Source organism: Equus asinus, chromosome 20 (assembly GCF_041296235.1).
Source record: "Equus asinus isolate D_3611 breed Donkey chromosome 20, EquAss-T2T_v2, whole genome shotgun sequence".
In the NCBI taxonomy this organism is placed as follows: domain Eukaryota; kingdom Metazoa; phylum Chordata; class Mammalia; order Perissodactyla; family Equidae; genus Equus; species Equus asinus.
In genome coordinates this window covers 48,140,616-48,165,716 of record NC_091809.1, presented here as the reverse complement: position 1 = coordinate 48,165,716, position 25,101 = coordinate 48,140,616, and the positions used below count along the sequence as shown (strand labels likewise).

At 45.6% G+C, this 25,101-nt stretch overlaps 1 long non-coding RNA gene across 1 annotated transcript in view; it reads right to left on the bottom strand.

The window, feature by feature from the left end:
- The window catches only part of LOC123279044 (uncharacterized), a 68,628-nt gene that overhangs the window by 12,243 nt on the left and 31,284 nt on the right, over positions 1 to 25,101 (bottom strand). Inside the window, exons 1-3 of the long non-coding RNA XR_011495682.1 lie at positions 17,211 to 17,410; positions 10,189 to 10,262; positions 6,072 to 6,201 (exon numbers count right to left, since the gene is read on the bottom strand). This is a non-coding gene — a long non-coding RNA (uncharacterized lncRNA). Of the gene's footprint in view, positions 1 to 6,071; positions 6,202 to 10,188; positions 10,263 to 17,210 lie in introns of the transcript that reaches the window.

Here is a 25,101-nt window from a genome sequence, read left to right as displayed (position 1 = left end):
TCTCTTGAAAGAAGCCTGGAGACATCCCATTGCTTTTAACCAACAAGACAGTCACATGGAGTGGTATCAGGGACTGAGTCTTTGATGAGCCCTCACCCTTCTGCCTCCGTGTGAGTGCAGCTTCACCCATCCATCCTCCTTGTTTCTCTCCCACCCCGGACAGTCCAGTCTCAAGGGGAAAGAAGACTCGCTACATTCCAACCACGGGCACTGTTGGAAGTTGGGCTTGTCAGCCTTTGCTCTGGGCTCCTGGCACAATGGGACTCTGGCAATCAGGCAGGTGACCAAGCTGCCCCAGAGACCCTTAACCCTGTCTCCAGGGACACCCCTACATCTGTAGATCAGAGCCCTCCTGTCTACTCTTTGGAGACTCCTGTCCGCCATGGTCATGAGGCTGCCTTGACAAGAGGTCTGGTGATGAGAGGTCCCAGATGCTCCAGGCCTCCCCAGCCTGCCCCACCAGGTTCGCTGGAGCCTTGGTCTCTCCCTCTCCAGCAGAGATCTCTCTCCTCCTCAGATTCAACACCCCCCTTCCCCCGATCTCTGTCAGCCTCCTCTGTCCTGTTAAAAACCTTCTTCTGCGCCCCTCTTCCTCTCTTCCCTCACCTTCCCTTCTTTCTTCCTCTACCCTCCCCTCTCCTTCTCTTCTCCTTGCTTCCCCCTGCCCATCCCTTTTCCTCTCATCTTAGCCCTTCATTCCTCCTTTCTTCCCACTCCAACTCTCCTCTTACTTATCTTCAAGACACTCATCCCCAGGGAACAAGGACGGTTCCTCCTCCCAGCCAGCCTCCCCAGCAATTCTAGTGTGGAGGACTTTCTAAACTATTGCCACTGAAGATTTCCTAACCATGCATCTTAACGCCACACACACGGGCTCCTCTGCCAGCTGGGAGGTCACCCAGTTGGTGGGGACACATGTTCCAAACACAGCACAAATGAGCCCACCACACTGGTCAGAGGATGTGGCCACCACCAGCCCCTGCTTTCCTTCTGTGGGCAGCAAAGTGGAGTCAGTGAAATTTACAGAGGATGGGCCCTTAGAAGTCCACTTTCTGGCCCAGAATCCATTATGACCCCAGTCATTACCAACAATATAGCTTGTTTGCTATTCAAAATAATATACTATTAGATATTAATGTCTATCTTATATTAAATATTATGTAGGATCAATATTATATTATCCGTAGTATAGTGTAATAGAGTACAGATAGTATCTATAACATAGTATAATTGTATTATAGTATAGTATAGTATAGTAATATACTATACTATAGTAATATAATATATAGTATATATTATAGCATAGTATAATTATAGTATTAGATAATATCTAATATTAGATATTAATGCCGATCTAGAGAAAGAACTAAACTGGAAGAGCCAGAAAAACTCTAAGCAAAAAGAATAAGGTGGAAGAAGTGTTCCACAAGGTATTAAAAATATTTTAAAGCTCTCGTAATCAAAATAGCCTATTACTGGGTTGAGAAGGGAGATACATTTCCATGGAAAAGAACAGAGATCAAAAACAGGCCTAAATACACAAAATAATGTAGCGTCTGATAGAGGTGGCATTTCAAATCAAGAGAGGGAAGAGGGCTTGGCAAATGTTTTTGGGGTTATCGTTTAACCCTGTGCTGTCCAATATGGTAGCCACTAGCCACACCTGGTTGTTGTGTACTTGAAATGTGGCTAGCCCGAAATATAAACTGGATTTTGAAGACTTGGCATGAAAAAAGAAATGTAAAATAACTCATTTATAATATTTATATAGGTTATATGTTGAAATCATATTTTGTATATGGTGGGTTAAATAATATACCTTATTATGATTTCTTCCACCTGTTTCTTTTTACATTTTTAAATATAGGTAGTAGAATGTTTTAAATTACATATGTAGCTTGCAATGTATTTCTATTGGACAGCACTAGTCTAACTATTTATAAACAGTAAAATTGAATCCCTATCTTACTCCTTATACCAAAAATAAAATCCAAATAGATCAATATTTTAATGTAAAATATGATATCTGGAAGAAAATATGCATAATTTATTTTATGATTTTATTTTATGATCCTGGAGTAGGGAAGACCTTTGAAAACACAATGCATCTCAAAAGCTATTTCTTCAAAAGATTGATAAATTTAATGTCATAAAAAATAAAATTGTCTATACACAAAAACACCTTTAATAAGGTCAAAAAACAATTAAGTTTAGTAGGAAAAATCCTTGCAACGTACAATAGCAAAAAGTTTATGTAAGAAAAGCTCTTACAAATCCATTTAAAGAAAAAGATGAAAAACCTATAGAATTGGCAAAGTGTATAAATAAGCTGTTCAAAGGAAAAAAAAGAATTAAAAATCATCGATACACGTATAAAAAATTTTCAACCTCACAATTAAAGGCATGAAAACTTAAAAACAGGACACCATTTTTCTTCTAGAAGATTGGCAAAACTTGCAAGATCATGAGGACAGCAAGAAACTAGCCCTCTCTTTGGTGGGATATGAATTTGGGCCACCTCTTTAGAAGTCAACTTCGACAATAACTATCAGGTTTTAAATGCATATATCCATTGACCCAGGAATTCTAGTTCTAGGAATTTAACCTACAAATACACTTGTATAAGGAGGCATAAATAAGTGTAAAAGAATGTTTGTTGCAGTACTACAATAGCAAAAGCCAACCAACCAACCAACCTAGAAACAACTCATTCAACAATAGGGACTGGGGAAACAAATTGTCAGCCATGCCATGGAATACTATGCAGCCATAAAAAGAATGAGGTAAGTGTGTGTATACATTGATATGGAAATATCTCCAATCTGTATTAGTAAATGACAAAAGCAAATTACAAAACATTATGTATGTTATAACTCTGTGTGTAGCTTTCAAAGGTATAAATTGTATATGTTGCAATCACATAAAACATTTCTGAAAGGATCTGTAGTTACCTCCCAGTAGTGGGAAGAACTCAAGAGTAGGGAAGGAAATTGCTTAATTTCTGTTTTTATCTTTTCGTGCTGTTTGAACTCTTTTGAAAAATACCATGTTCATCTACTACTTATAATTTGCAAAATATAGATTTAAAAATTGTCAAGTCTATCCCTTTATTTTAAAGAAGAAAATTGAGACTGAAGAGGAGAAGTGTTTTGGTTATTATTAAGAAATTGTTCCAGAATGTAGCAGCTTATAAAACCATTTTCTGGGCTCATAATTTTGCAGGTCAGGAGTTTGGGAAGGTCTTGGGGTGGGGGCCGTTGTTGTCAGATGTGCGCTAGGCTTGCAGGCATCCAAGGCTCCACTAGGTTGGATGGACAACAGAGTTCATTGGCACAGCCAGGCATCAATGCTGGCTGTCAGCTGGGAGCTCGGCTGGACTGTGGCCTGGACCACTTCTCCAGCATGGCAATCTCGGGCTAACTGAATTTCCTACATAGCGCCTGGCTTCCCCGAGAGAGAGTATCCCAAGAGAATCAGGCAGAAGCTGCATGACCTTTTCCAACAGGGCCTTGAAAGTCACACAGCATCAATGCCACCACTCTGTATTGGTCTACACAGTCACAAACCCACGTATACTCAAGAAGAGAGAACATAAACCCTCTCCACCCCCCAACCACCACTACCACCACCACCACCACCTTCACTGGGATGAGTGTTAACGAATTTTGTAGCCATGTTTTAAAACCACTACAGAAAGTAATTTGCCCAACACAATCGGTAGAAAGTGGTAGAGGTCAATGGAGAGCAAGGGAGGAGTTGTCTGGCCCCATCTCTGTTCTGAGCTCGTTCTGAATGTGACTTCCCTACCTCCAATACCTGCTACCCCACCACCTCCCACGCACAGAGGACTCCCACCCCCAGTAGCTAATCTCACCTAGGCCTAGTAGCTAAGTTACAGGCTGCCATTCTTCCACAGTCCCTCCCCGAAAAAGGTCCAAAGTGGGACTTTGGCCCCGCTTTGTACAAATTTCTAATTGTTCTCCAAAGGTGTCCTCTGGGGCAGACACATAGGAGCAGCCAGTCTTGCAAGTGCCTCCTAATGTCATCTACTTATTCAGTCAAACTGAGTGAAGCTGGGGGCCGCCTGGGCCTTCTCTGTTGGCTCAGGGTGATAGCTTAATTACTGCAGCGATTCCTGCCTCGCCCTCCCTCCCTCACTGTCCCCCTCCTCTGCCCCGTCTCTGCTCACCCCTCCTCTCCCTCTTCTTCAGGAGCGTTGGCAGAAATTGTCAGGGAGTTGATCAGATTTATTCAATTTAGACTTAACAGACCTGGGACTCCTATTTCTCCTTCAGGTTCATAAGGTTTTTGATTCCATTTACAGGTTTATTCATTTATCAGATATTCGTTTCAATTCACTTTAAACACCGGGCATGGGGAGATGAGTTCAGGGGAGATGCTCATCATTTATTGCTCGGCTCCTCTGAGAGCTGCTGGGCTGGCCCATTTCCATGTGGGCCATGGTGGCAGGCGGGGAGTGCTTTAAAGGGACAGGAAACTGAGCGTGCATATTCTGGGCAAGAGTGGGCCCTTGGGCATGCCTCTTTCCTAGATGGCTTGAGACACTCTGGGATGCCCTTGGGATCCCCCAGGTGGGACGGCATTTGTGTTTTCTGGCTTAGAGAATGCTGTCTTTCCAAGCTGGGAGCTTCCTCCTGGTCTCGTTTTTCTTGGGGCTAAAGGTGAAAGTCCTAATAGTATCTTCTTTCACTTTCTCAGAAATAAAGAACCCCATCCTTCAGCCACTGCCCACCTGCCCTCCGTCATCAAGCCCCTCCATGTATCTCCAGGAAAGGATGCTGCCCTAGACCCTGTGAGAGAGCAAACAGGCCTCCAAGGGGTGGGGGGCGAGGCAGGAGGGAAAGAGAAAGCCTGAGGGATCTCCCTTACTCCCCATGGCAAGGACCCAGCACCCTATAGTCATCCACCCCAGGGCCCAGAAGCCCCCTCGCTGCCAGGAAACCCCTTCCCACGTCTAATCCCCACTCGCCTGCAGTGCTTCAGGCCCACTTCATTCTCCATTTGCCATCTGTCCATCATGCTCTGAGAGCAAGGAAAACCTTTCAGTTATTTAAAAAGAGTTATTAAGCCTCTTTCAGTCTCGTTCCTCCACTTAATTCTCCCACAAAGAAGTGCCAGATCTTCAGCATCTCTCTCATGGACGTATGTCTTCCGTCTCTCTGTCCCATGTCCCACAACAAAAAGACAGACCCAGACTCGCCCACTCCCCACCCCTGGGATGTGGCCTGGGCCCACCCAGTCACCTGCTCCCACCTGGGTCCCCAGCTCTGGGGTGGGTAAGGCACAGACAGTGGAGCTACAGGACCCTTGGCCCTGGAGAGGGGGTCGCAGGGAAGAGGTGTCCAGTGACAGTGGCCATACAGTGTGGCTGCCAGAGGCCGTGGCCGCCCCATGCATCAGCAGGGTGATGTCCTGGCCAGACATCTGCTTAAAAGCAATTGTTGTCCTCTCTGCCTCCTGCTCTCCAGGACCGCCTAGTGCTTGACCATTTCTCAGCCTAGTCAGGCAGCCTTCCAAACATTTAGCAGGCCCCTGATATCCTCCCCAAAGAGCCCTCTTTCTCTTACTCAGAGCCAGTTTTGCCTGCTTGCAACCAAGAACTTGCCCTTTGCTCCAGAGGGACAGGAGGCTGGGCCATTCTGTCCCTATGACCTGAGCAAGCAGGTGACAGGCGTTGCTCCAGAGGTGCCCCGCCTGCCCCAGAGCAGCTCTCCTGAGAGCCAGGCATCCTGTGCACAGGCCGGCAGCAAGGGCACTGGAGGCCAGAGCCCCATGAAGCTGTCCAGGCAGCTCCATTGTCATTCCTGCGGCTGTTCCCGCTGCTCGTGGGTTGACACTGTGACCTTACTTGAGGAGGTCCTGGGGCTTGAAGAGGCTCAGAATTTTTGACAAGATGACATGTACAGAGAGGAAAACAGCTACATTACTTCCTCCTTCAACCTTGAAGCTGTGTCACGTATCCCTTGAAAACACACACACACACACACACACACACGTCTTTCCTTAGAACAGAGACAGAGGCAAGATTATGGGAGGGCAGCAATGCCAACCTTCTGAGAGGGCGACCTCCTTCATATTCTCGATCTGTGAGGAAAGGCTGGGATGGAGGAAGACGCTGTCCTCAATGCTGTGTACGGTAGATGCTGCGCCCAGCCGGCCCGCCTGGCCCACCCTAGGGCTCTGCTGGAGAAAATGAAAGTCCTTGGAGAGGCTGCATATGAAATGCAAACAACTGCTCAGTCTCGCTGACCTTCTTATGGAAATAGAGAAGACAAAATTTTTTTCTTCTTGTCCCTGAAGCAATATATATGTGGGTCCAGAAAGAATTGCAATGTGACTATTTTTCCTTTGAGACAGCTTATTCCAGAGATGCCAAGAAAAGAAGAAGGAAAGGGGAGATCTGACCACAGGAAGAACTTTCTGGAAAGCAGCATTGCAGAAAACGGAATGGGAGGGCTCATTCAATTCTAATCAGGAGGTGCGTCAGGATCCGCCTCTAAGCAATTTCATGACCATAAGCAAGTCTTCGAACCTCACCAGCCCTCAGTTTACACATTTGCAAAACTGGCATAATGGGTTTGCTGTCTGGTTTACAGAGCGTTGGGAGGGGGGTTCTCTTTGAAGGCCGCCCCTCCTTTGTCTGTGCAGAATCCTCCTCACTCCCCATGGTGCCCATCAGAGCAACTTGCACTTTGTGGCTACTCACTATGTATGCATATGTTTATCGAGATCCTGCTTACTCTAAAAAGATTTGAAGTGCCTCATGTGTTCAATAAATGTGTACAATGAAGGAATCAATTAATGGGCTAATGGATGTGAAAGTGCTTTGAAAAGTATAAAATGAAAGAGATTTCTATCATTGGAATAGTGACAGAGGGAGGCTGAGTGGTACTTTCAAGGAGCAGAGACCCTCCTAGGAGCTCTCGTCTGAGGAAGGGAGAATTCTCTCATAAGACTGGGTGATGGGCCAATTGACCTGTGAAGGGGACATCTATTCAGAATTACTTTTGTAAAGGGGTTCCAATAGCCGGGTTTTTTTAAATGCAGCCCTGAAGCTCCTGGCAATAAGTCATAGGTTGTTTTTTTTTTTGGAGGAAGATTAGCCCTCAGCTAACTACTGCCAGTCCTCCTCTTTTTGCTGAGGAAGCCTGGCTCTGAGCTAACATCTGTGCCCATCTTCCTCTAGTTTATACGTGGGACGCCTACCACAGCATGGCTGCCAAGCAGTGCCATGTCCGCACCCGGGATCCGAACCAGCGAACCCCGGGCCGCCGAGAAGCGGAACGTGTGAACTTAACCGCTGCACCACTGGGCCGGCCCCAATAAGTCATAGGTTTTTGTAGGGCGTTCAGCCTCCAGACTCGAGCTACATGCCATACTAAGAGAGGAGAAAGATTTCTCCAGGTACCTTCCTTCATCTGCCTCAGGGGGGCCCGCTACTCCCAAACATTCTCTGGGGTCATTGCCTGCCACCTAGACCTCTCCGTTCCTTGCCCAGGATGAGCCCACCCTAGTCTTTCTCTGAAGTCCCAGAGCCACAACTGAAGGGTTCACGCTGAGGATTCAAGGAACGTGGGTTGGGGGCCAGGGGCCCCGTGATAGTGGAGGGGAACCGTTTGCAAGGCCCGTAGTGAGGGTCAGTTCCTCGGAGTCAGTGCAGTACGCAGCCAGGCCACTCAGACACGGTGCCACAGCAGGGCCCTGCAAATGACTTTATAGTTATTGTTCCTCAAATTGGACAGCCCCTCAGAGCTCACACAATATGGAATGAAACAAGCTGCAGGAGGCTGCAGAGAAATGGAACACGGGGGGAGGGGTTTGATTTGCCCCCTTCAAAGAAAATGCTCCAGACACAACTTCCTTCTCCTCCCCCACCTCTATTGCCGTCAGCTAGTCTCCAGACGTTTGGACGGGTTCGCAGTGTCTCCGGGATTGAAATGCACTAGTTTTCCAGATACCTGGCCCCCTAACGGGTGAATCCAGCACTCTGGGAAAGAAGGCGGGGTTAATTAAGGGGAGAGGGAGGGTTGTTGCTAAATGAAGCTGTGTCTGCATCTGTATCCACACGGGGATATGTCTTTGCACACACAAACCAGCATCCATGTCTGTGCGTTTACACCGTGTATGTGAATTTGCATGTGTACATTATATGTGCACGGACATGTGTATGAATAGAAATGTGTGGGATGCAGTATGCGGATGTGTGTGTAAAAGAAACAGACAGACAGACAGGTAGAGGGAAAGATGGAGAGAGAGACAGAGACACAGAGGGAAAGCGAGCATCCCGCCCAGGACAGCTGAGTTCTGTCTTCAGCTCTGAGCATTGTGATTGCAGTTCAGCCAGAGCCCGATCATTACCACCAGCTGGAGACATCATTTGGTGTCATTTGGCTTTTGCAGAGCTCCTGTGCCAGTGAGGAAACCCAGGAGGGAGAGTTCTTTTGGAAAAGAACAAAGATGAGAGAAAAAGAAAGCAGAGGAGGCAGAGGGAAAGAACTGCAGGCTTCTTCAGGAGATGCAGAGACAGGAAATGTGTGTGCGCGATGCCATAGGTAAAGTGAGGCAGGCCTGAGCAGGCGGTTGGCTGACCTTAGGACAAAGTAAGGCCTTCACCTCCCTTCAATAAAGAAGGATTTCTATTGTCTTTTTTTTCTTTTTTTTGGTGAGGATGATTGGCCTTGAGCTGACATCTGCTGCCAATTGTCCTCTTTTTGCTTGAGGAAGATTGCCGCTAAGCTAACATCTGTGCCAATCTTTCTTTATTTTCTATGTGGCATGCTGCCACAGCATAGCTTGATGAGTGGTGTGTAGGTCCACGCCTGGGATCCAAACCCGTGAACCCCAGGCTGCTGAAGTGGAGCGCACAAACTTAAGCAGCATGCCACTGGGCTGGCCCCTCTATTGTCTTTTGAGCCATTTGAAATCCCACTTTACATTTCAGAAAATAGCCACGCTTTTGGAAAAGTTCTCCAGAATTTAGGAGAAAGGGTGCTAGGGAGCATTCCCTCAGGAGAGAGTTCTGGGTTTGAATCCAATCAGTTCTACATTTAATTTGCTTTGGCCCGGCCTCTGTGCATGGGGCTTGGGGGAGGGGAGGGCAAGGAACATGAGGGACTCCATACTCCTCAAGCAGACATCACTCTGAAAAGGTATGTGAGTCTCCCTTGGTGAGCTCTGGGTTTCGGGCCACTGGATTCCCTCCCTACCCTACCCCGCTGCATCCAGTTAGGACAATGGGAGAGATTGGCTGATTGGCTGGTTGGATGGAGGATGGACAGGCAGGAATTGGGGGTCAGTCAAAGAGCACTCACTGGGTGCAGAGGCCCCTGTGATTTATCATGGAGTCAGGGCTGGAAATAGTGTCTTCATTGCTCTGATTCAGAAATCTCTCCTGCCTTTGTAAATTCCCAGTTATGGAGCATTCCTAACTGCCTCATTAACTTAGCCTTGACAGCCAGGAGTTCTCTAGTCTTACTCAGTTAGCTAGCATTGGTAAAAACAGACAGCCAGCGCTTTACCCTGGTGGTCTCTAACATCCACAGAGCACTGGTATAAAATGTGGGGTTAGACATGGTCTCTTATAATATTTACCACACACTCAAGTCTGTTCTCAGTTTCCTGCTTGTTTTCAGTAAAGTAACATGGAAAGTAAAGTATAGTCCTGCATTAAAAGGAGGAAAATTCACTGAAAATACGGCAGTGGGGATTAAAGCATAGTTGACTAGGAAGAGCTGATGTGCGTAAGCTGTGGCTTGCACATAATTGGTGCCCTATAAATGTTGAATAGATGAATGAATAAATGTAACTCAGAGGAGGTAATCAAGAAAACACACACACACACCACTTCTTGTGTATTTTAAAGGTACTGTGCTGCTGAGCAGATGAATGAACTACACGCTTGGTCCGTTAAACCACCTGCATTGGAACAACCAAGGTTCTTGATAAATACATGATGGATCCCTGGCACAAAGCCAGACTAAAAGTCAGAAGTTAGGTGGTGGGGCAGTGCTAATGAACTTGTATTTTCTAACTAGCATCTCAGGAGAGTCGGCTGAACAGCCAGGTCTGGGAATCACTCGGTTAGATGTCTGGGGTACCATGTGAGACGAGCATGGGGCATTGAAACCAAGGACACTGGAGCAAGAGGCAAAAGATCTCAGTTCATACCTGGCAGCCAACTGTGTGTTCTTGGGTGAGGACATACGATTGTTCTTTCCCTTTCTGGGCCTGTGTATGGTCATCTGTAAAGGGTGAGAGCCAGATGACAAGGTCACTTCCAGCACGAAACTTCACGTTTTCATAACAAGTTAGCAGGGAGAGAACTAAGACGGGTTCAAGAGCACATTGGAGACGTCCTTGAGGTGATGAGACCTCCCGGCCTCCCTGCCTGCTTGGGGAAGAGGGTGAAGAGGCAGCAGGCCCCTGGATGCAGATCCCCACAGCTGTGTCACCTACAAAGCCTCCTGGAAGGTGACAGGAGGACGGAGCCCCAGATCCCAGGTGCCCTGGCCCTCTTACAGTCACCTCGGTCTCCCGGAAATGGCACCGAGGGGAGCTCTAAATCACGTGCGGATTACAGTCGTTCTGTTTGCCTTTTTCCGCAGTAGATCCGATGATTTAAATTAGGTCTCGATTCTTGTTTAAATTATAGTTTACTGTTCTGCACCCCGCTCAGAAGTGAATTACCTTAAGCAGCGGTATTAATAACATGGTTATAATTAAGCCTCATTACTGCAGGCAGTTTGCTGAAACAAATTGCTTCTTCATTATTATTATAGCACCTTTGGTAAAAAGACATTTCCCCAGAATGCGACCTTGATGCTTTATATAGTAAAAGCCGAGATATGATAGAGATGTAAGGATGAATTAGCATCTTTTGCCTTCTCTATCCGGCTCATTAGAAGGAAAGGAACGCAAGTCAAATCCAAACAGCCTTGATGGCAATTTTAATCTGTACGAAATGGATAATGAATAGTTTTGAACTTTCCACGACATTTTTGTAATGGTGTTTTATTTATATGATGCTACTATTAAAATGAATGAATAAATACAGAAATACAAGCAGAGAAGTAGAGACAAGAAAAGCCAGGAAGGTCTCACCAGAGAGCCAATGGCATTGAACTTGAGCTTGTTATCATCAATTGGTTTGAGAGTTTCTGGCCCAGAGCCTGTTACAGTGGGGGAGAAAAGAGGGAAGGAGGGTCCGTCTATTTATTCTAATTCTGCTGCCTTTCTCTGGCCTCGAGGCCTGGGAAAGAAAGGGGCCCGAAAGGAATGACCTAGAAACATTGCAAACCAAGTTTGAAAGGCACACAAACTTCTGAGAATGTGTGGCGCCTTAGGAAATGTGTGATGCCCGCTGGGGCTCCGAGTGTTGGTGAGGCACAGCCCCTCCACCCGCTCCCTCCCATGCCCCGAGTCGATGTGTACTAAGGAGGGAAGCGCATCTTTGAGGGCGACAGGACTCCCTCGGTCATTTCCTTTTTCGCTTATTAATTACACTTTCTGGTGATAATTAAGACTCTGAAAACTAATTTTGTTTGGTGATTTACTCTTTTTTTGTAATTAGATGTGGTGATTAGAATGTGCTTTGTTATCACATTAGTGTTTTCTTAGAAGGAGGCAGGCAGAGGCTCCCACACACGGCCGTTCACAACCTGAAGAGCAGCCCCGTCCAGGAACAGGAGACACAGCCCCCGCGCTCTGCCCATCCTGCTCCCACAGACAAGGGGGCTGAGCTGAGCCCAAATCCATCTCTCCTGACTTCATCTCCAGCTAGAGACATTCCAGCCCCTGTCATCAGTGGTGCCATAAAGGCATTCTATATTGGCATGCCGTGTTTCTGTCACACAGGCTGCCCCCAACAGAACACGCGGCAGAATAAGTAGAAGAAATCCTTTCTCTCTCTCTCTCTCTCTCTCTCACACACACACACACACAGACACACACACATATATATCTGATACCCAAGGGATGAGAGCAGCCCTCACAAACCAACTGGGACCAACTTCTGGGTGACAGAGGTCCTCCTGAGGAGCAGGCCGAGCTACAGGTGCACTGTGCCACCCTGAGACTGTAAAATGCAGGCAATGAGAACAAGGACTTCCGGAGTCAGACAGATATGAGTCCAGATTCTAGCTCCCCCAGTGACTTGCTGTGTGGTCTTAGGCAAGTGCCTTAAGTATTCTGAGCCTCGGATTCTTATCATTCCTAAGTCAACAAGGGTGTGGTTAAGGAGTAAATGGGAGAGTGTACCCAAGGTGCTTAGCAGAGTGCCTGGCACATTGTAAACGATCTGTAAGCTATTATTATCATCCCTCTCGCGTGCTTTTTCTTCTTCCTCCAGCGAAGGAGTTCATGAGCCATGTACGAGCTGATAACTTAGCCTTCAGGAGGCCTGGGGAAAGGGCAGAGGGCCAGTCAGGGGACTCTCTTTATTACACAAAAGCTCCCAAGAATAGCTGGACCCATTTGGAACAGGCCTCCAGGCCTCAAACTCTATCCCTCTGTGGCAGGGCTGCTGAGCTCAGCCCAGCAAATGAATAATGATAGTAACGGAAAAGAGACACGTGCTCCCCGCTGCTTCTCTGCTACCCTGCCCTTCCTGGAAGAACAATATCTGTGGTTCATTACTGCTCACCTCAAATGAGGGCTTCTCGTTCCTTTATTCACCATCCACTGGCCACTTGCTATAGGACTGGCACTGAACTAGGCACTGTGGATAGTACCAAATGACTTTCACACGCTTCTTGACTCCAACAGCTTGCAACCTCATAGAAGTGGGTGTGTCTCTAGCTAGAGTTAAAGTCAGGAGGATCAAGAAGCCAGAAATTCTCACCTGAGATGAGGGATGGCTTCATCTCATGCTTGGAACATAAGTAAAATGTTGATGGGTGAAGAAGAGAAGACAATCGGATAGAGAGAAGCTCACATGAGCCAAGGAGGATGGGCATGACAGTGCTGGTGCACTAAGAAAATGGAGAAGTAAGCGGGCTGGGCGGAGCTCAAGGTGTGCAGAGGGATGTTACAGGAGCTGAGACCTGAAAGGTAGATTGAGCCCAATTCCTAGATGAGCTTAACAACCAAACACAAAGAGTTTGAATTTATTCTGTAGGCCTCTGAGACTTGTTGAAGGATGTGGGGGAAGGTGACATGGTTCTGCTTATGTTTTACAAAGGTTACCGTGACAGCAGTGAAAGACGAGTGGAGGCAGGGGCAGGCCCCACACTGGAGCGCAAGCTGAATGTAGGGACTGGCTCTTCTGTTCTCCCTGGGATGTCTCTCAGCTCAGTCGGTTTCCCACGATGATGTGATAAGGACCCTGCCATCTGCCTGTCTTGCTATTTTCAGACTAATACTCATGAGGCAGCTGGGCATTTGCCATCTCTCCCTCCGTTTTGCTTCCTCTTATAAGGACCTGCCCCACGTTCTTCACTCTCTGACTTCCCCACAGTCAACCCCTCGGGTGAAGGCACCCCAACACGTGGACACAGCCTGATTGCTGTTCAGGTTCTGATGCCCTTCTCAATACCTCCTTTGTGGCAGCTGGCACCGGAACCACATCCTCAGGGGGTCCCCCTGCTCTCTTCCATCTTTCTCTCCTTCTTGCCAAGCTCTGACCCCCTGGTACTCCCACAGTCAGGGCATTTAGACTTCGGAGCCATGGTTGCATGCTCCTACTGCAGGGGCCTGGGTGGCATTTGAGGCAAAAAGCCACAAAGCCAACGGCTGAACTTTCACGGCCCTTCAGTTTCTTGTCGTTTTCCTACGCTGCAAAGAATCGTGAGTCCAGCTGAATGATACCGAGTGCAATTAGACCAAAGGTTACTGCAGAGAAGAATCTTTGCCATTGTTAAGTGAAGAGATAGGTCAGCCAGAGCCTCCTGTAACCTTTTCCTTGGGAGTTAAACCCCTCACGGGCTGAGTTGCATAGAATGCCAGAGTATGCTTCCCTCAGGTCTTAGAAAGCTTCTTGCCGAGAAGCCCCAAGACCAGCAACCTCCCTGGCCCCATACCCCACCTGCCCCTGGTGAGCCAGGCACAGTCCAAACCAAGGTAGAAGGAACTAAGCAGAGAAGGGTGATGGGAGTTACTCTGGATGGTTTTCTGATTTTCTGGGAACCCCCAGACCATCCTTTCTTACTTGTGGAGCAGATCACCAAGCTGTGGGGGAGAAGAAGGGGCAGCAATGAACTGAGCCATCTAGTTGGCTGCCTGTAGGCAGCTCTGGTCCAAGTAGGGACAGGGAGGGGGTAAAGCAACAATAGCAGACAGAGAATGACAGCAACTGAGAACGCTGGGTTTCCCAAAATAGCCCTGACTATATGTAACGGTAACGTTAATTATATAGTGAAATGTCATTTATGATGTTTATGACATTTGTGACATCTCATTGCATTTATACATCAGAAAAGAGACCCTGGGTGATAATGAATTATACCACTTAACATACTTTTTTTTTGTATTTATTTATTATGATCTTACCCCCTAGACTGAGAAACTGTGTCATATTCATCTCTGATTCCCAGCATCTAGCATGGTGCTAATATTCATGGTAAGTTCCCAACTAATATTTACAGAATCAATCAATACATAAAGGGAAGGGAGAGTAAGAAAACATGCTAACACTCTTGTGCATACATTCTGTACCAGGTGGTAGCGTAGGCGCTTATTACTCATGAATCTCATACCAATCTTGTTAACCAGATAGCATCATCTTATTACTCTCAGGAGGAAAATGAAGTGCCGAGATGTTTAAGACATTTGCCCAAATCACGCAAGTATTTGAATCAGTAGCCATTTGGCTCCAAAGTTCATTTTTGAATCTTTTGTCCAAGACAGAATTTGCAATGACTGTTTTTCTGGTTCCTGAGCATAAGTTCCCTCTTCTTTTAGTAACAATACCCCAAATTTCCCTTCAAGAGACACCCTTCTCCACTCTCAGTCCATGTGCTCTGAGTGGAATTGACTCAACTCCCAGCTTCAGGAGGTCTTATGACTCAGGTGGACTCTTAGAACATGGCAGATCCAGGCCCAGTACTTTGTTCGGGATAGTCACCAATCTAACCAGAGCTAATGAAATACAATCAACTCTTTGCAAGAGAATTATTGAGAGAGGGGCTATTTGCTGACCCTCAGTATTGTCCCCACCTCCTCAGCTCTTTCCTGGTACATAGGACTGAAAATCAGGAAATTATCGTTTCCAGACTCCCTTGCCAGCCTGGTCTGTACAAGAATCCACCAAGGAGAGGCACTCGCACAAGATGTGGCAGGTGGAAGAGAAGCAGCAGCCATTTGTCCTCCAGCTGAGTGGAGTTTTGTGGGCTTCCAGGCATTCCCTTGTAAGTCACTTATTTGGTACTACAGTCACCTGAGACTACTAGTGGCTGCCATCCTCAGAGTCCTGCATTCTAGATTTCCCGGAGGTTAGCAGCTGCCTTCCTGGCCTGTGCTCCCCAGTCCATCCAATGGTTGGATAGGTTTTACTCCCTGTATTAAATTCATTGTTCCTCCATATGCCTAAAGCAGCTTCTGGTTTCCTGATCAACGCTTGAGTGAAACATGCAGGGGTGCGCCTCTGTTATCACGGGGACTACTCATAGCAATGATGATTTTATTCCAGAACGAAGCTCTGGAGGGCAGATCTGAGAGATGGAGATGAAATGAGACTTGATGACATCATTCGAGCCTCTGAGTCGGGCTTTGTCTGAAGCCAGTGCTAGCCTAGGGCTTCTCAATGCCCTGTCTAACAAGATTTCCCTTTGCAATTATTTAAACCCATTTCCTCTTGCATTTGGCCAGGGGTGTCTGCCGCTAATGATTCTCACTGAATCATCCTTCAGCCTTCTGGCAGATTCTTCCGTCCTCCTCAGTAGATGTCTGCTCCAGCTTTGAATCTCCTCTTGAGCTCCCCGCTAGACCTGCAGAGCGTCTAAAGCTTCTCCAAATTCCAAAGACCCGAGTGCAACAGTTCTTTTCCTGGAACCCTGCAGGCCTCAAGACCCACCTCCTTAGCCCCCTCTTATTCTGGTTGAGATTTCATCCTTCTAAGTCAGTTTAGAGCATGAAGAGTTTATGCCTGTGCGCCATGATTTCAGAAGCAGCAAATTTTTTCTCTTTCCCTCCCTGCTCTTCTCTCCCAGAAAACCCTCCCCCCTTCCCCAACTCACTACCTCCCACTACCTACTTCCACCCATCTGCATAGGTGGTATTTTAAGATTTGACAATTAGATATTCATAGTTCTGTGCATTAACAAAGGACCTCTGGCCGCCATTAAAATGTAAATCCCTTGGGAGAGGCAACACAGTGAGGTTTAGCAGTCAGCTCCAGTAATGGAAAGAACAGGATTCTAGACTCCCGGGATGAAGGCTTGATTCCCACCTCTGTTCAGCAGCCAATTAGAAATTGGGCTAATTTCTCTGAGCCTCAGTTTCTTCACTGACACAATGGCCTCCCTACACCAGATCATCATGAGGGTTGAGTCAGGCCACACATTTGCTCATTGTGAAGTGGCAGAATCCTGTGACCTTCAATGAGGGCTTACTGTGCACTAGACAATTAAACCTTTGCATGCACAGTCATTTCATGCTTACAAATTTCTAGCCAAGGAAGCTATAATTGTCTGCATATTACAAATAAGGAGACCTAAGAACCAAGAGGTTGCGTTACTTTACTAAATAGAAGGGGGAGACAGTATTTGAACCCAAGCAGACTGATACCAAAACCCACACTCCTAATCTTTACTTCTATCGTGCCCTGGTCAAATATTTCACTGAAGTATTTCTCATTTTTTAGAATACAAAAAACAGGTGGCCTCTGGGGACCAGAAAAGGGGGCTTGGCTGGGGAGAGAGTGTGAGGAGTTGAGGCCCAGGAAGATAAGCTGCCTCAGGACTAACTCCCATCCCCAATTGACCAACACTTTGGGATCGTATATTCTCTTTTTTTCTCTATTAATTTAAGTGAAAGTGTATTGAGCAACTATTCCCCTAGATTTTTGTGGGAGACACACATATGGCCACGTAAAAGAAAAGAAAGCTTAACAATAAGAATTTTTTTAGAAGAAGAAAAGACGTCTACTACATATATCCAATAGCTGCTAATTTATTTTTTATTATGTATATATAAACTATTTCATGCATGCAATAAAGTATATAGAATATATATGGACAATCCCTTGCAGTTCTGACCTGATTCTGAGCAGCAGCTCCCAGAGCAGAAGGTGTCACATGGGAAGAAGGAAGCCCAACGTGGATGTGCTGTTGGCCGTGGGGCCTGGGCAGGCAGCCCCCTTGTCCTGCCCCTGGTCCAGCTCTCCCAGGGCAGGGCATGGGCCAGCCGAGGAGCCTGAAGGGAAGCTGTTCCTTCAATTCATTTCTGGGCCAGTAATGGTTTCCGGCCTCTTCATTTGCATCTGTAATTGACAGCTCCTTAGCAGCTTATTAGAAAAGTAGGGCTCTTTGTGACCAACAAAAGAGAGGCAGGAATCCCTGGGGGTGGGATTTGAGAACCTGTTTAAGAATCTCAGAAAGACAGCAGACAGATTCCTGGGGACCAAGAGCACAAAGGAGGTTTGCAATAATGGCTGGCAGTGAGCTGCAGCTTCTCAGCACCCTACAGTGAGCCTAGAACTGTGCCTGCCCCTGCCATGGAGACAGGGCAAGCAGGAACAATGGCCTGGAGAGCAACGGGTCCTGTCATCCGGACACTCAGGGGTCAGCTAGCACTCTCCCTGCCTGCCTCATCCGCGCCCAGGCTGGGCTCTCAGGTCCTCACAGCCTCAACGAGCAGGACCTGGCCCCTGCCAATACCTGAACCCTCACACTGAAGAAGCATTTATTCTATAACCAGTTATTGGGCACCAACTGTTTATTAGTCATATCCTACACACTAGGTTGTTTTAATCCTCACAGTGGAATTATAATACAATAAGACTCTGCATTTATTTACAAAAAAAGAAAATCACAGCACAGAAAGATTTACTAACACATTAAAAGTCAAACGGGCTTTGAAGCCAGATTTCCTGAGTCCAATAGCCTCTTCCCCACAGCAGCACAATGAACAACCCCAAGATCATGTGCTAAGTGTGAAAGGAGATGCACAGAGAGCCAATTCTATAGACATTCAAGAGAGGTAGAGGCTGCTCTGAACTAAGGACGCCAGGGTAGGCTGCCTGGAGGGGGTGGCCCTTAAGCTAGGTCTCAAAGAATGAGTTGGATTTGGAAAGAAAGGAGGGAGAAGGGCCACGGGTGATGGGAGGAGGCAAAGGGTGGGCCAAGCAGTGGTTCCACAGCAAGACGTCTCTGCATATCCTGGGAGTAGGCAAAGACTGGGACACCTGTAGCAGAGGATGTGGGTAGATAAGAGCAGAAGACGAGGCTCCAAAGGTAGGCTGGGGCCAGAGCCTGGACAGCAGCAAATGCCAGAGTAGGAATGAAGACCATGGCATCTAGGAGTTGGAAGTCATAAAAGATGCCCGAAAAAAAAAGGTGAAGCTTCAGAAAGATGACTCTCAGCAAGGACTGGGGGGTCTCATCCCTTTGGGACCCAGGCGACCTGACCAGGGCTGGGGCTAGGGCTGGGGCTAGCTCTGGGCTTCGGGGAAGGGACAAGCTTCCCTGAGTTATTTGGACCAATTCACTCCCCTCTCAGAATCCTGCAGGCTTAGGCGTCCTTGCCTAGTGGTGCCCCCTCCACCTGCCACTCAGATCTTCCTTTCAGTCACGCAGTGCCCAGAGTGGCACCCAGATACACCCACCTTGTGCCAGGGCTTGGCTTTAGATGCCACATTCCCTCCCAGAATGTGCTTCTCTGCCCACTGCCCGCTGACTGGAGCATATTGCTAACTCCCCATCCTGCAGACACCGCCCTCTTCCTCCAGGTTCCAGGGTCCCTCCCTTCAACCCCGGGATCACTGCTCCTGGTATAGGATCTTCCTCTGTCACCCCACTAGAATTTGTGGTGGTTCTATTCACATGTCCTGATATATTTATTGGTTTAAATTATTCCATCATTTTTCATATATATCTTCTCTCGCCAAGTGATGATCAGCCTGGCGTGAACAGGGCCCGAGTCCTCCTCTTCCCTGCCAAGCCTTTTCTGACAACCCCTGTCCACGGGCATCTTTCGTTCCTCAGAACCCTCCCCACTCCTTTGCACATTGAAGCTAGCTTGCACCATATTTGTTTCCCATTCATTTCTTCACTCGTTAATTCAGTGGGGGCAGCAATGGGTCCAGTGGACTCAGCTCTGCATCTACCATCTTGAACAAGTCAGTGGACGACTCCAGATTGCAGTTGTGTCCTGTGTAGGATGGGGGCCATAAGGACAAATCTGGCAGGGGATTTTACAGACTTTAAGTTAGGTAATGTTTGCAAATGCACCAAGCAAAGTCCCAGGTGTCTAGAGCCAAGTGTCCAGTGACTCTCAATTAGTGAATTTAACTAACCAGCATTCTTTGAGACTCCATAAGGCAGACCAATTTGGAAGCCCTCGTCACATCCACTCTTCCTTTTGTTCCCTTTGCCCCCTCATTTCCTTTCCCATCTGCTGGGTCCAGCACACTGTTGGGTACAGAGTAAGCTTCCATAGACATCTGCCAACTTCACAGAAGTGAGATTGCATCCTTAGGGCAGCTCCCAGTGCACTTGGTCCATGTCAGTGGCTAAAGTAGCCCTGGAAATCCTGACTCAATTCTCCTTCTCAGTGGTCTTTCTCGTGCTTTGACTGACCTGTAATCACAGGACAGAAGGTGGCGGCAAGCAGGTGGTGGCAGACCATCTTGGCTGCATCCTTGCTAGCATTTTCAGGCTCAGTGGCCTGGAGACAGCAGGAATGCTCTGGCCCTTCAGCAGGGCAGTAGTGTCAGCACTCAGGTTCCCACCAAACATCTCACCATCAGATGGCCTTACTGCCAGCCCCGAGCTCCTTCTCCTGACGTCTGCACAAGCCCAGCTGAGCCGGGGCTTGCCTCCCTGCCTCCTCCAAGATGCTGGTTGTGCTCAAGGCCATTTGGGGGCCTTGGCTAGGTAATTGATTCCTGGGGACCAACCCAATAATCTGAAATTAATCCTGGTGATATTAGGGCAGAGGAGGTGGGCAGAGAACTGTGATAGACAATACCTGGGCTCCGGGCCATGTTCTGCTGATAACTAGCTAAGCAGCTGTGGACAACTTACCTCCCTTATCAGGCCACCCTCTTCTCCTCAGTGAGCTGCGAGGTTGTCCTGACTGCGCTTTGTGCCATCTTCCAAGTTCAAAGGTAAATAATGCTGATGTTCCAGGATCAACAAGGCCCTGCTCAACCAGCTTCCAGCCAAAAAGTTCTTCCCCTTATTTAACCTCAACACTTCTTCCTGCAAATTACATTCAATCTTTTTCTGTTAATCTCTAGATTGGAAGCAAATTGTCATAATCTTTCACTCTTATTCCAGTGTTCTTATCAAGAGAGGGGGTGAGGAGCTTGTATTGGGCCAGAAAGAGGAAGAGAAGGAAGTGTAATATGGATGGTTCCTTTCATCCTTCAGGACTCAGATTAAATGTCACCTCCTCAGGAAGACTTTCCTAAGCACCCAATCCAAATCGGGTCTCTCGCACAGCATCACCCACACCCTTTATTCTCCAGCACTGCACCATTTATACTCTTTATTTCATCTGTAGCAGTTACCACTATCTGTAATTTATTATTTGTCCATTTGTTATTCGGCTCCATATTCATTTCCTATTGATGTTGTAACAAATTACCACAAATTTAGTGGCTTAAACAGCACAAATTTTTTGTCTTAGAATCCCAGAGGTCAGAAGACCAAAACCAGTTTCCCTGGGCTAAAATCAAGATGTTGGCAGGCTTGTGTTCCTTCTGGAAACTCTAGAGAAGAATCCATTTCCTTGCCTTTCTACCTTCTAGAGACCACCTGCATTCCTTGGCCCATGGCTTCTTCCTCCATCTTCAAGCCAGTGGCATAGCATCCTCAAGTCTCTCTCTGATTATGATCACTGCTTCTGTTGTTATATCTCCCTTTCTAATTCTGACCCTCTTACCTCCCTCTTGCAAGGACCCTTGTGATTATACGGGCCCATCCAGACAATCCAGGATAATGTCCCCATGTCAAAACCCTTAACTTAATCACGTCTGCAAAGTCCCCTTTGCCATGGAAGGTAGCATATTTACAGGTTTGAGAATTAGGACATGGATAACTTTGAAAGCCATTATTTAGACTGCTCCCGCACCAGAATATAAGCTGCAGGAGGTTACAAACTTTGCCTGTCTTGTTTATCACAGAATTCTCAGTGCGTAGAAATAACAGGGCACTCTACTCTGTAAATGAACAGAAGAATGAAGAAGGAAGAGAGCAAAACACATTTGGTAGAAAGGAGAAGAGTGGCTCTTGCCCCTGCTGTCAACTCAGGTGGAGAATAGAAGTTTAGGATTTTTTGTCTTCCTTATCCAAACAAGAAGCCAATATGCCATAAAAAATATAATCTTGAAAGTGGAGTATGACAGAAGGAGAGGGCTCTGGGAAGGAACAAGCCACTCTCCAGCACTGGGGAATAAACTCTGGGCATCCTTGGAGGACCAGCCCAAACCAATTCACTTGCTGTCACTTGATAAGATGTGCCAACACACAGCTCTGCCCCTCTTGACACCACAGCCACTGTCATATCTCAAAGGACAGAGTGACCTTCTCTTTCAACCAAGATGAAGTAATGAGGAATGGATACAAAAATATTCAACATCTAACAGGGAAAAACTCATAACATCTGATGTTTGATAAAAAAATTACCAGGTATGCAAAGAAGGAAGAAAATATAACCCATACTGAGGAACAACGTCAATCAATTAAGTTTAACTCAGAACTGACATACATGTTAGAATTAGCACACAAGGATATTAAACCAGTTATTACTTTGACTGTATTTCGTGTGTTGTAAAACTAAACAGAGACGTGGAAGATACAAAGAAATATCCAGTTGAACTTCTAGAGATGAAAACACCAATGTGTAAAATGAAAAATATACTAGATATAATTAATGGTAGATTAGATATCGCAGAAGAAAAGACTGGTGAACTTAAAGAAATAGAAATATAAACAAAACAAAACAAAACAGACAGAAAAGAGAATTTTAAAAATAAACAGAGCATCAATAAGCTGCAGGGCAACTTCAAGCACCCTAACATATACGTAATTGGAATCTCCAAGGGAGGAAAGGCAGAAAAAAAATATTTAAATAATAATAAATATTTTTCCAAAATGATGAAAACTATAAATTGACAGACCCAAGAAGCTCTATGAACCCAAATCACAAGGAACACGAAGAAAACAATAGCAAGCCACATCATAAACTGCTCAAAATCAGTAAGAGAAAAATATTAACAGCAGCTAGGGAAAAAGACACGTTATATGTAAAGGAAGAACAATAAGAATGAGAATAGATTTCTCATGGGACACTAGGCAAGTGAGAAGACTGTGGAGAAACATCATTAAAGTACAAAAGAAGAAAATGGTCAACCTGGAATTCTATACCCAGCAAAATATCTCTCAAAACCCAAAAACAACATAAAGACTTTTTCGATGTAAAAAAAGCTGAAATAATTCATCACTAGCAGACCCACACTATAAGAAATGCTAAAGAATAGTAGTAACTTGCTCATCTTGGTTATCGTGAACAGAGCTGCAATGAATATAGGGGTGCATAAATCTCTTTGAACTGTTGATTTCAACTTCTATGGATAAATACCAATAGTGGGATAGCTGGATCATATGGCATTTCTATTTTTAATTTTTTGTGAAATCTCCATACTGTTTTCCATAGTGGCTGCACCAGTTTGAAATCCCACCAGCAGTGTATGAGGGTTCCCTTTTCTCCACATCCTGTCCAACATTTGCTATTTTTTAGTCTTGGTAATTATAGTTATTCTGACAGGTATAAGGTGATATCTCGTTATAGTTTTGATTTGCATTTCCCTGATAATTAGTGGTGTTGAATATGTTTTCATGTGCCTGTTGGCCATCTGCATATCTTCTTTGGAAAAATGTCTGTTCACATTCTCTTCCCATTTTCTGATCAGGTTGGTTTTTTGTTGTTGTTGTTGAGTTGTATGTGTTCTTTATATAATTTGGAAATTTTCTCCTTGTTGGATATGTGATTTGCAAATATTCTTTCCCAGTTGTTGGGTTGTCTTTTCATTTTGATCATGGTTTCCTTTGCCCTTGAAGAAGTATTTTAGTCTGACGCTGTCCCATTTGTTTATTTTTTCTTTTGTTTCCCTTGCCTGAGTAGACATGGTATTCAAAGAGATGCTGCTAAGACCAATGTCAAAGAGTGTACTGCCTATATTTTCTTCTAGGTGAGTTACGATTTCAGGTTTTACACTTAAGTCGTCAATCCATTTTGAGTTAATTTTTGTGTATGGTGTAAAATCATGGTCTACTTTCATTCTTTTGCATGTGGTCGTCCAGTTTTCCCAACATCATTTGTTGAACAGACTTTTTCTTTTCTCCATTATATGTTCTTGGCTCCTTTGTTGAAGATTAGCTGTCCATAGTTGTGTGGATTTACTTCTGGGCTTTCAAATATATTCCATTGATCTGTGTGTCTGTTTTTGTGCCACTACCATGCTGTTTTGATTACTACAGCTCTGTAGTATTTTTTGAAGTCAGGGATTGTGATGCCTCCAGCTTTGATCTTTTTTTTTTCAGTATAGCTTTGGCTATTCAGGGTCTTTTGTTGTTCCGTATAAATTTTAGGATTCTTTGTTCTACTTCCATGAAGAATGTCATTGGGATTCTTATTGGGATTGCACTGAATCTGTAGATTACTTTAGGTAATATGGACATTTTAGCTATGTTTGTTCTTCCAATCAATGAGCACGGAATATCTTTCCATTTCTTTATGTATTCTTCAATTTCTTTTAATAATGTCATAGTTTTCAGTATATTACAGGTCTTTCACCCCTTGGTTAAATTTATTCCTAGATATTTTATTCTTTTTGTTGCAGTTGTAAATGGGAGTGTATTCTTGACTTGTCTTTCTGCTAGTTCGTTATTAGTGTATAGAAATGCAACTGATTTTTTTTCTAAAGATTGACACCTGAGCTAATAACTGTTGCCAATCTTTTTTTTCTCCCCAAATCCCCCCAGTAATAGTTGTATATTTTAGTTGTGGGTCATTTTAACTGTGGCATGTGGGATGCTGCCTCAGCATGGCCTGACGATTGGTGCCATGTCCACGCCCAGGATGCAAACCAGTGAAACCCTGGGCCACCGAAGCAGAGCGCGCAAACTTAACCACTCAGCCACGGGGCTGGCCGTGAATTTTTTTTTAAAGATTGGCACCTGAGCTGGCATCTGTTGCCAATCTTCTTTTCTTTTCTTTTCTTCTTCTTCTCCCCAAAGCCCCCCAGGACATAGTTGTATATTCTAGTTGTGAGTGCCTCTGGTTATGCTATGTGGGATGCTGCCTCAGCATGCCTGATGAAGCCTCAGCGAGAAGGTGAAGTCCTGAGCAGCTGAAGTGGAACACATGAACATAACCAGTCAGCCATGGGGCTGGCCCCGAAATGCAATTGATTTTTGTAAGTTGACTATGTACCCTGCAACTTTGTTGTAGTTGTTGATTATTTCTAATTTTTTTCTGGTAGATTCATTAGGGTTTTCTACATAGAGAATGATGTTGTCAGCAAACAGCAAAACTTTTATTTCTTCCTTTCTGATTTGGATTTTTTTTATTTCTTTTTCTTGCCTTATTGCTCTGGCCAAAACCTCCAGTACTATCTTGAATAGGAGTGGTGAGAGTAGACACCCTTGCCTGTCCTGTTCTCAGAGGGCTGGCTTTCAGTTTTCCCTCATTGAGTTTGATGTTGGCTGTGGATTTGTCATATATGGCCTTTATTATGTTGAGGTACTTTCCTTCTATACCCATTTCATTGAGAGTTTTTTTCGTAAATGTGTCTTATCAAATGCTTTCTCTGCATCTATTGAAATGATTATGTGATTTTTCTTCCTCATTTTGTTAATGTGGTGCATCACACTGATTGATTTGCAGATGTTGAACTATCCCTGTATCCTTGGTATAAATCCC